General features: G+C 36.2%; 1 pseudogene; it reads right to left on the minus strand.

Moving 5' to 3' along the window:
• Positions 1–4,187: 4,187 nt before the first annotated feature.
• Positions 4,188–5,962, minus strand: LOC128659284 (frizzled-8-like; annotated as a pseudogene).
• Between the last annotated feature and the right edge of the window lie 5,371 nt (positions 5,963–11,333).

Genomic DNA, 11,333 nt, shown 5'->3' on the forward strand with positions numbered 1-11,333 from the left:
CATAACATAATTAATTATTGATTGATATATATATAGTATAATATATATATAGATTATATATATAATACTATATATATATATATATAATATATATATATATATATATATATATATATATCTAAAATTATCACTACATTTTTGGCATGGAAATTAATTTACCTACAACTATGGTTCCCAGTCCTGTGCTTTAGGGACACCGGAAATTCCAGTGAAATCCCTGGATTTCCTATGTATATTTAGTAGTCGAAACCCAAAGGACTCAATCGATGCAATACAGTGATAGGTAAAATAAACAGCTGTAAACTGCAATGGCTCTCTATACAATAGTGCCTAGTAATTACCCTCAATAATAAGACAGTTTAGGCTCAGTGGATATTACTATATGCATATATTTGACCCTATATCTGTTTGACGTCCCCTATTTAGGACACCTGTTATACCACACACTATACACCTGGGCGGATTAACAAGTTTAAAATTGTGCTAAAGCTACACATTTTATTCTTACCACTAGATGGCACTGCAGCCTCACCGGGTATAGAAAGTTGATTCTATATAAAAAAAATAGTGCACATTAATATATTACCATGTTAGTACAATTATTTGATTATATGAGTGTGGGAATTCATTCGTGGTAATACTTTTAATGCTGAATTATGTTTATATTGATGATGTGTGCTTATTGACTGTTTATATAACTTATCTACCCCAGAATGATGTCTGTGTGTTAGATAACCTTTGGTCACCTAAACGTTGATCATATTATTGCATAACAAACCAACGCTCACATTAACCCCTCTGCTGCAGAAAGGACCTTTCATATATCGATTTCTATTGGGCAGATCCCTGCAAAAGTAAAGCCTTAAAAAAAAATATTGATAAGTAGCTTTGCATTTTTTTGCCTCCAGCTCCACTAATCTGACAAATTTTGATTGCCTACAATAATAAACAGAAAAGTAGAGGTCACAAAGAAATGTCAGTCTAGATTATAGATTAAATTCCATCTACGTGATCTATCTAATTTTTATAAATCCGCATGACCTTTTTTCTGTGCTTATTTTCATGTGTGTGTATACAGTGTATATATATATATATATGTGTGTGTGTGTGTGTTTATGATAAATTAGACATTATTTCAAACTTTAAACAACATGTGTGGTTTTTGACTTGACATTAGTGAAAAATAATCCTATATATAGCCTTAGAATTGAAACATTGTTCTCTTTAAGTGTTCTTTGTCACAATTCCAGGAAAAGTAATTCCCACAAAATAAACTCATCATTCCATTGCATATCAGGATAACTCTAAAAGCTTGTGTGCATGTTAGTATCCAAATCTCTGTTATCTACAGCTTAAGCACTGACTCTGCAGACAGTTTAAGTAATATTTACTAAAGTCTATCCTTCTTCCCAGGGAATTGCTCCAGGCTACTGATAGGAACAGTTTGCTTATTTTTAACTTTTTGCTAACTGACAGTCATACAAAAACAACTTACCAGACTAATATGGCTCCATTAAAATATCCACTTGCATCCAGTAAACTTAAATCTGTGCTGTAAGGAGATAAGATTGTTGCTTGTCTGCCAAGTAATGGGGTAATGGTATTTTAGGTGTGAATACAAAATAGCAGGGTAGAGTTTATCAAAACAATGGATTAATTGTCCAATCGTCAACATAATCATTCCATGTAATCTAATGTAAATGAATGTAAAAAATATATTTTTGTAAATCACTTACATTTTTTCTCAGTATTTGGAATATCCAATGTATTTTTGAAAACTGGACCAGAATGTCTTTCCATATAACCTATAAGGTGACTCCAAAAATATGTTTTAAGTCATTTTACTGCTTATTAATCCTTGAACCAACCCCTCCAGTTTGGATAGTATTTATACGCTTAACACAAGCAGTCATTAATGAATTAAGAGGCATAACTTTAAACTATCAATACACAATACCAAGTAGCAAACATAATTCCATCTGTGCAAACCAGAGGCCCTAAACTATTTCCGTATGTAATCAAGTAAATCCATACTAGTATGTTTATTTTATTTAGTTTAATTCTACTCAGTGCATGATAGCAAGTTTTATAGAAATAAGCATTGTTTTAAGGAGTTTGGATTATTTATACTGATATTTTTATATTTAACACTTTAAGAGTTTAACATTTTAAATAACATTTAATAAAAGAAAATATTGTTTTTGTTATTTTATATTAATATGCAATTATTTTAAAATATAGGCCAGATACTGGGATATCTATGCAAAAGTGTATTTAAAGGATTCACCATTTAAACTTCAGAGCTATCAGCCTTAACAGAGAACTAATCATAAACAAATAAATGAACAAATAATAAATAAAGTCACAGTATTCTGTCACTATTAGTGATGGATGTCATTAGCAGACTAGCTGCAATCTCTGATCCTGAGTGACAGGCTAATATGGGTCCTGGGGGCATATATGAACTCAACCACATATCCCCCCTATCCATTATAACCCAAATCATTAATAGCACTAAATAAAAGTAATCGAAAGAGAGCTGAAATGTGCAGGGACAAAGATCACTGTTTAAAACTCACCCATGTTTTTTTTATTATTTAAATCGGACTCGTTATTTTAGTTTTATTTTACAAACCATTTTTTTATGGTAAAGCACTTAATGGTTGTCCACTTGGTTCAATTAGGAAGAAGAAAATGATGTAGAGAATTTTTTTTAATGAAATTGTGTTGTAAAAGAAAAACTCTGTAAATTGGGGGATTATGTGATCAGACCACCTGTAGGGGCTTTCTTAGTTTGTATTGCTCTTATTCTCTATCACATGTCCTGCTGCCCTGCAGCCTGACTAGACAATGTAAGGAGAATCTGTTAAAAGGCTGTTCCTCCTCATTCCCCTCTGGTGCTACACTACTGTTACAAGTCGTCAGCTAAAAATGATATAAAAGTACCACAATGTCCTTAATTGAAAAAACTATAGGGCGCCTCTGTGGTCCAATGGTCTCCAACAAGAGGGGGACAGAGAGCTGGGAAAGAGAATCTCAGACTATAGATATATGTTTTGGTTGTAGAGAAAAGACAAAGTTTTTCCACACAAAAAGACATAAGTGTCCTTTACTGATTAACCCTATTCACTTATGTCCTTTTTTACAAGGAGAAACCATATACTGAAGCACAAGTCCGGACAGGAAAAAGTTCAACTCATTGCCAAAGCATTTCTCACTAATCCTTCAGACTTTTAACTCTAATAAATTAGCTTAGGACCGTTGAATCAATTACATTGTCCCTAGAAAAAAAAAAGTCTCATATATTGGTTTCAAGTAAAATATAATAGGATAATCTTACTAACCCTGCTGAACTTTTTTTTTTTTTTTTACCTATATTAAAAATGACAACTTTACTATCCACCACGGTATTAGTTTAATAGTCTAACATAGCGTGTTTATTTTCTAGATTGATAAAAGAAAAGTTAAAAGGTGGCAATTTAAAGAGACAGAGACGGGAAACTGGAAGTATAATTTATCAAAAAAGTCATTTTATTGACAAAATAGAATATTCAAATACTGTGTTTGCTCATATTGAGGAGCCTCTAAGTTTTTTTTACAAAATGTACAAGACATTAGAATTTTTGTATATGTACATATTATACAAATTTTACAAGCAACAGCAAATAATTATATAAATACACTTTAGCATTAACAACCCGTATTGTATTGGGGTATTTTAATTAAGACATGTTTTAAGGCTACAGTTTTTCCCCCCACTATGCCAGATAGGCACATGGTATTTTAGAAACACCTGGCACTAGGATTGAAAACCATATAGTTTGGTTTTAGGAAAGAAATGTTTTAGGACATAAAAATAAAATAAAAACACAAATAAAAATAAATCCAGACTTGTCCACTTGGCCAGCAGCAGGCAATAGGAGTTATTGCTTATTTTGCAGGGGACAGTTGCCAGCCCTTAGCCAGCTAAATTACCAAGTTCTTAAATGCTCCTTGCATATTAAATGGAGAGAAATCAGGGAGTCTTCAATATCAGGTACATTGTTCAGACCAGTCATTCAAGTCCCTGCTAATGGATACCATTAAGAGGTTGATTATCTATGCTAATAGCAAGAAACTAAAAGAAGGGGCGGTTGGGTGAGGTTGGTAGCTGTTTAGACAGTCCCCTCCCCCCACCCCTAGTGTCTCTAGACCTGAGATAAGGGCATCTGTTTGGGGTAAGACACTGAGCTGCAGTGCCAGATCTCCAATGTTAAGCCTGTGCTAACGTCACGTATACATGGACCACCCCCCTGTGGCTTTGCTGCCCCAACAGCAACGGGTGCAAGAAAGCTCTCCAGGACTCCAATGTCTTGCTAGACATATCCATACCCCAGAAGTGATGCCAACGACCAGGCACATAAAGTACTTAAGCCATAAAGACTGCATAGTCCCGGTCTGTGGGGCTGAGCAGCTTCTGGCATGCAAGAGTTTACAGTTATGTGCTGCCTCCCTCCCTGTTGTTGTGGTTGTTCATAGAAGAAACATGCCGACCCACAATGGTAGCTGGCACAGTATACAGCACACTGAATATCCCAATGCGGATCATTAACATTTTCCAGTTTGTCAGTCTTGGTGCCCCCTTGCTTGATGACACTTCTGATCCTGAAAAGCGATACAAAGCCAGCAAGAAGGAACATGCTGCCAATGAAGAGGTAGATGACCAAAGGAGCCAAAACAAAGCCCCTCAAATTATCCAGATTCTGGTTGCCCACATAACATATGCCAGCCACTGGGTCACCATCCACAGAACTCAGAGCCAGCACAGCTATTGACTTGTTACTTGGGCACCAACCATGCAGCCAGGTGGAAGTACTGTGAGTAACCAGCAATTGCCATCGTTGCCCCATTTCATGCCAGCGGCCAGGAACCAGGTGAGGGAGAGGATGACCCACCAGATGGAGCTGGCCATGCCAAAAAAGTAGATTAGTAGGAAGACCAAAGTGCATAGTGCTGGCCCTGTAGTCTCATAATGGATGTGCTCCAGGTCATGCTCTCTACTACAAGCCACCTTCTCGTGGCCAGCTATGAGTCTCACCAGGTAGCCAGCAGAAACAAAGAGGTAGCAAGCAGAGAGGAAGATGATGGGCCTCTCTGGATACTTGAAGCGCTCCATGTCTATGAGGAAGGTGGACACTGTGGCAAATGTGGAGGCAAAACAAAGCACTGACCAAAGTCCGACCCAGAATGTAGTAAATGTTCTCTCCTCCTGGCTGAAGTAGGGGTTGTGGCAGGGCATGGCACAGTTGGGAATCTGTCCAGTTTTCACCCTGTTATAAAGTGGGTGCCTCTCGTTAGTCACTTGCACCATGGGGGCCCTGCACTGGCACCCAGCCTCACACCCACTAGGGGCTCTGGGTTTGTTCCGCGCCGTATCTACACGTGACTTTGCCTTGTGTGTGTTGGTGGCTGCCTTAGAGGGGTGTTTGGGGGGTTCTGGGAGGCTGGGAGCAACAGTGGTCATGGTGGTCCTATTATAGTCCATACACAGAGTCTCCGGGGTCTGCCTCTCAGGGAGCCGGTCACAGCGCATCCTGTCCGGCCAGGCAAAGCCATACTGTCTCATGAGCGGGGCACAGCCAGCCCTGGCGCTCTCGCACACCGCCCTGCATGGGGGGCAGCGGCTTCTTGTAGTCCTCCAGGCAGATCGGGGTGTACATGCTGCACAAGAAGAACTTCAGGTCCGGGGAGCAGTGGATCTCCACCAGTGGCCAGAACTGGTGCACCTCTAAGCCAGCCTCGTCCTGCGTGTCGTGGTTGAACTGGTTGGGCATATAGGTGTGGTTGTAGCCGATGCCCTTGCAGAGGGGCACGGTGATTTCCTGGCACGTTAGCTCCTTGGCAGCAGCACCTCTCGCCCCGTGTAGCCAGCAGGCAGCCAGTACAGAGAGGCACAGCCAGTAGCTGCTCTCCATGCCTGGGACTGGGGGACGCAATCACTGCAGAGGCTGCTTAGTCCTGTGCTGGGGCAGCTGTATCCTCCTCGGTAAATCACAGCCGAAACGTCATCCTCTGTCAATCACTCGCATTTAGGCTGCAGATTCATTCAGTGCTGCAAACTCGAAAAGTCCCAAGTAAGTTTATCAGATTGTCCCCAATACTGTAAACCCCACGTCTGACAGCTGCGCCTGCGGATCCAGCACTTTGTGGAGTTGTGCACAAGCAGTTGGCACAATCTACAGATCATTCACACGCACTATGTTGCCTCTGTGTAGCCTTGAGTTGTGCTCGGTAGCAACTGTAATGAATATTTATATCAGGAGCACAGAGTTCCCACCCCCAGGACCAATCCACTGATCTCACCGTAAGGAGGTGGGGCTGCTGCCTAAAGCAATCAGGCTTTGTAAAGGTGGCCCTGCTATGTTTACCAGCGGGCATTGTTATGCAGCAGCACAAGCGTTTTGTACAGGGATGTAGTTTATTAAGGAGGCTGCCATAATTAGCTTGATGTATTTACTGAACCTCAAGCAATCAGCGTCCCATAGATTAACTCCCTGAGTGTTGCAAATACAGCTGCAATTTCTCCTGGACTCTAACACAATCAACATTCTAACCCTTAGGTGCCAGAGGGCTAAAATGTTTTACTTTCAACTGGCAACCAATGAGTTAAACAAGTTGTTCCAGATATTTATTGTTTTAGCTAAGATGCAGGGACCATAAACTAAAATATTGGCACCCTATACTATTCCAGTTATTGACTGTGTATGATCTTGTTTTGTTAGAGGACAGCCCTGCATTTAAAGAGACATAAAATCAATACATTTACTTTTACTAGCAATTAAGTGTGTGCAGCATTGCATGTGTTTATTTATGGTAAATGAAGTCACATGACTGTAGACAGATAGTCTGGGACTTTAGAAAATTGATAAAGTTAGATGCATACACAGAACCTTATAGTGAATGAACGAAAAACATAAAATATATTCAAATAATAACTTTGTATGAAAATATAGCTACAGTTACATTGCACTACATGCAGTGATACAAGATGTGACTCCAATAGATGGCTTGTTATTATGTATCATTAGAAGGTTCTTTAGCTTTATGGCAATTTTATTATTATTATTATTATTATTATTATTATTATTTACTGTTTTTAAGTACCAAATTGTTTCTTTCTATATCTCAAAGTAGCTGCTATATAAATAATGTATTATACCATAAGTTCAATAAAATGGGTTGGTCTGATGTTTGAAACACTTTAAGTGTGTGCGTATATATATATATATATATATATATATATATATATATATATATATATATATATATATATATACATACGCATTAACGATTGCTGTGAGTCAAACTCAGAGTGCAACTGTTACTTGAATATATATATATATATATATATATATATATATAATATATATATATATATATATATTAAAAACAATATGATACCATATGGTATGAGTTTTTTTCCTTGTGTAGATTTATTTCAGTCATATAAACTATATCACAAATACACAAAAATGATATAAAATACAAAAACCATGAAGCATATGCACATCTTTTAAGACTAAACAGTCGGATAATTGATCCAATCCATCAATGCATTGTAGTTCAGGCGCTGTAAACAAGACACATGCAAATGAAATGAAAACATTGTATATGTGTATTGGCCCCTATAATGGACATGTGGAATTGGTCCTGAAAGCTTAGTGCTCTAAATACATACCTATCAGTGCAAACCCTCCTCTTCTGTTTAAATATTCATGCATTTGATTAAAAATATTTATGTTTAGTAGTTTTAGTAGAGAGTCTTAAAAAAAAAAGACCACAAATGATTGAGCCTGCAGAAAACAGCTGGAATTGTAACAAAAACCTCAGTAACTCCCAATGGCACCACAGGTCTTTCAAAGCTAACTCTATGAAAATAATACCCTTACAGGAAATATGCAATATGACAAGTTGGAGAAAAAAATACTCAAGCATTTCTTCTGGTACAGGGAAAAGTCACCTTTATGTTATTTAGACTGTAAATAGTAGTTTTTCCACTGAATCACATTAAACGTTTGTAGAGCAGTCGTTTATTTTCATGATGTGTTATTTTTTCAGGGGTAATAGTATTTACAATTGGTGTTTAAACTTATTGTTATGGTATAAAAAATGTGTATTAATCGTCATTTGTATTGTAACATTATAATGAAGAATAAGAAAAGATGATTTTCACTTGTGGAATTTTTGCCTCGGTTAGACCTTGCCTAAGGCATAAAGCTGCCTTACAATCTATAATGACATTACTAAGCTACCTGATAGGTCAATTAATCATTAAACTAATGAATCAATCATTGACAGATGAGATTAGCAGGAGCTATAAATTAATCTCTTAAACAAGGTCAGTTTTATTTTCTTTCCAGGTTGTCAATACTTTAAAATAAAACTGACCATCAAAGGATATTGACTGCAAGTTAAGATATTGTCTTCATTGCATTGTTTGCTTATCATCAAAGTTAGTGGATAGTATATCTAGAGAGATTTGCAAAAAAATGGCTTAATGTGAACTTTAGACTGGTATATACTTATTTTACACATCTGGACACTGATGTATTTATGCAGATCGTGTTCTCATGTATGAAAATACTATTCCCTGATTGTGTCTGTGTACAACAAAAATACTTATCTGAAGTTTATAGAAACACATAATTTAATTTATTCTTGCAACTTTAGTTTGCATTTAGATTACTTTATTTTATAATTCTGTCATTCATCTATCTATCTATCTATCTATCTATCTATCTATCTATCTATCTATCTATCTATCATCTATCTGTCTGTCTGTCTGTCTGTCTGTCTGTCTTTATATCTGTCTATCATCTATCTATCTATCTATCTATCTATCTATCTATCTATCTATCTATCTATCTATCTATCTATCATCTATCATCTATCTATCTATCTATCTATCTATCTATCTATCTATCTATCTATCTATCTATCTATCTGTGTCTGTCTGTCTTTATATCTATCATCTATCTATCTATCTATCTATCATCTATCTATCTATCTATCTATCTATCTATCTATCTATCTATCTATCTATCTATCTATCTATCTATCTATCTATCATCTATCTATCTATCATCTATCTATCTATCATCTATCTATCTATCTATCTATCTATCTATCTATCTATCTATCTATCTATCTATCTATCTATCTATCTATCTATCTATCTATCTATCTATCTATCTATCTATCTATCATCTATCTATCATCTATCTATCATCTATCTATCTATCTATCTATCTATCTATCTATCTATCTATCTATCTATCTATCTATCTATCTATCTATCATCTATCTATCTATCATCTATCTATCTATCTATCTATCTATCTATCTATCTATCTATCTATCTATCATCTATCTATCTATCTATCTATCTATCTATCTATCTATCTATCTATCTATCTATCTATCTATCTATCTATCTATCTATCATCTATCTATATCTATCTATCTATCTATCTATCTATCTATCTATCTATCTATCTATCTATCTATCTATCTATCTCTATCTATCTGTCTGTCTGTATGTATGTTTGTCTGTCTACGTCTAACATGTCTGTCTTTATAGCTAAATATGTCTATGTAAACCAAACAGGTGTTTCATAACAGCAAAAAAAAAAAAAGAAAAAAGGAAATCACAGTGCTGAACCAACACATCATTAACACAAGTGCAAAAAACAAGAGTCTGCACTCCAGGGGGTTATTGTCACGGATTCAATCATGCCAGGTAGCCTTGTCTAGCAGTATATAACTATTCTCTCAGGCAGTATATAACTATTCTCTCAGTATTTAAAAACGTAAAGAGTCATTATAAACCTACTGGTTGACATTCACAAACAGTACTCTTCATAGAATATTCACATTTGGCACAATATATATATATAATATATATATATATATATATATATATATATATATATATTTACATATATTACACACACATGCAGATGTGTAGTAATTGTGTTAAATTGATTTGTTTTACCCCCGGGTTGCAGCCTCTTGAGAGTGCTAACTCCAGATGTGCTGCTGTAGCTCTCTATTTCCGGTACAATCTATATAAAAAAGTCGTTAGTTTTATCTGTCTTTATACCACCTTAAATGAAGCCATCATAAAAGATAGGCAAGGAGCTTGGCAGGTTAATTTACGCTTGTTAGGACGTCCCAGGGGGCTGTCTTACAGGAAGAAAAGAGTGTTTATTTTTTAATTGATGTGCTGATGTTTTCATTTAGCGCTTGGTATGGGACTCACGCTGAGGATGTAATTACTCAAATCACAGAAACAAGCATTTTTAGGATCATGGGGTGGGGGGTGTGTAGGGGGCAGTACCACCCTCCTGTATAAGTTAAGGATTTCTCAGGTGCTGTGTAGCTCAGCAAACTCTTGGGAAGCTGAAACTCAAACAACCCCCCCTCCCAATTCTCCAGGTCAGATGTAAAGGGAGAATAAAATGTGAAATGCAGAGGGTGTCCCATTGTGTTGCCCCCTTTGTAAGCTTTGTATTAGCTTGCTTACAAGCCCCATTCTGTAACACTGACATAATTGGTAGGAAAACAGTCATTAGCACTGCTAATTATGTGCTACAACTAATCATTTATAAGTGAAATATAATCATTGTAATTTGCATTCTATGACTTTTATGCAGAGTGTCTTCAAATACTGTATCAGATCTTAGAGGGGGGTATAGCTTGTCAGCTGTCAAAATAAATACACATTAGTAACAGAAAAATAAACCCATAGGGTAGAGTAATGTGTGGTGGAAACAGGAGAAGAGTTGAAGTTAGTTATTTTTGCCTTTTTCCTTCCTTCTCTATTTTTTAGGTTTATTTTGGTTGGAATGGGTTATGCAGTTCAGTTTATAGGCACTGTTATGTGAAGTGCAAACCGCAAAATCTGACGTCTGCGTGGCTCCCCCTTAGGGAAATAGTTATATGAAAAATCCAAATATTCTGTGATAGCATCAGCACTGCAAGCTTGACCCTGTTAAATACCAGATTTTCTCCCAAGGATAACAACATTTTCCTTAAATATAACAATGTACATTATACCCATTTCTTAAAAAAAATATTATACACTGTTCTTTTGTATGTGTGCATAAGATATTCTGTTTATGAACAACAACTGACATGTTTTTTACATTTTATTTCATGTGTTTATATTTATTGGTTTTATTATGTATATACACATCTTTTTATGGTTATGGTTCTTAAAAGATTGGTGTGGCATTGAAGGCAACATGGCTGTGAAAATATAAGTGTGTGCATCTAAGTGCATGTGTGTGGTC

This window comes from Bombina bombina, chromosome 5 (genome assembly GCF_027579735.1).
Source record: "Bombina bombina isolate aBomBom1 chromosome 5, aBomBom1.pri, whole genome shotgun sequence".
NCBI lineage: Eukaryota > Metazoa > Chordata > Amphibia > Anura > Bombinatoridae > Bombina > Bombina bombina.